A 998-nucleotide genomic window follows, 5' to 3' on the forward strand; every position below is an offset into this window, starting at 1 on the left:
TGCATCTTAAACCCAGATAAACAGAAACATGGAACTCTAATAATAGAAATCATAATCATCACCATAAACATTACCATAACCCGACAAGAGAACAAGAACACAATCCCTGATGCAAACTTAAATCAAAACACAATAACCTCAAAATACTGGGTCCAACGGACCCAGAACCGTGACACCATGGAAATATTAAGCTCTCTGCAAATGTATGTGGGGGGAGGGGGTTCTTCCACATGCTGCGAATGCGTCCCTAATTCGCCCCAATGAGAAAACTTTCTACTTGGCACACCGTGCTAGCATGCGTGTTTATATACAAAAGATAGAGAAGTAGAAGCTGATAGCAGGAGTTTCTTTTGGATTTCACAAGAAGGATGTCGAACAAAATTATTCCAAAAACATGCCAAGAAAATTATTGCCGCAAAATGTAGCAGCACCACGGATTTCTTCCACAAAGCTGTAAGGTCATCCCCTGCAAACCCAAGACTGTTTTAAACTCAGCGTCAACGTCTCCCCACACACCAAAGAAAAGGTTAAATAAACCAGCTGTGAAATGAGCTACAACAACTATTGGCCAAAACACAGAAAAATGGCACGCATAAATCTGATTCCATGTTAATGTTCATCGAACCCCAAATATATTAAGGACTTATATTATTAGTATACTATCATAATATCAGTAGTATACTGATATTATTATAAGTATATTTGTTGTCCTCTTTTGTGACTGGTTCAGTGAACTTTGGTAGGTGCATGAAGAAACTTAATAATAATAATACTAACAACAATAATAATAACAATAACATTGTGATTCTGTCTAGAAAGGTGCTATAGAAACACAAAGTGCTGCACATAAGATAAGAAGTCATAAAAAAGTTTAACAGACAATATAAAACAGGCAAAAAATGACCAAAAGCAGTTTTAAAAAGGCGAGTTTTGAGTTGTTTTTAAAAAACAACTTCTGAGTCCACAGTTCTTAAGGTTTAGGGAGACAGTTCCACAGT

This window comes from Haplochromis burtoni, unplaced genomic scaffold (assembly GCF_018398535.1).
Source record: "Haplochromis burtoni strain Fernald_Lab_line unplaced genomic scaffold, NCSU_Asbu1 Contig_1421, whole genome shotgun sequence".
Classification (NCBI taxonomy): domain Eukaryota; kingdom Metazoa; phylum Chordata; class Actinopteri; order Cichliformes; family Cichlidae; genus Haplochromis; species Haplochromis burtoni.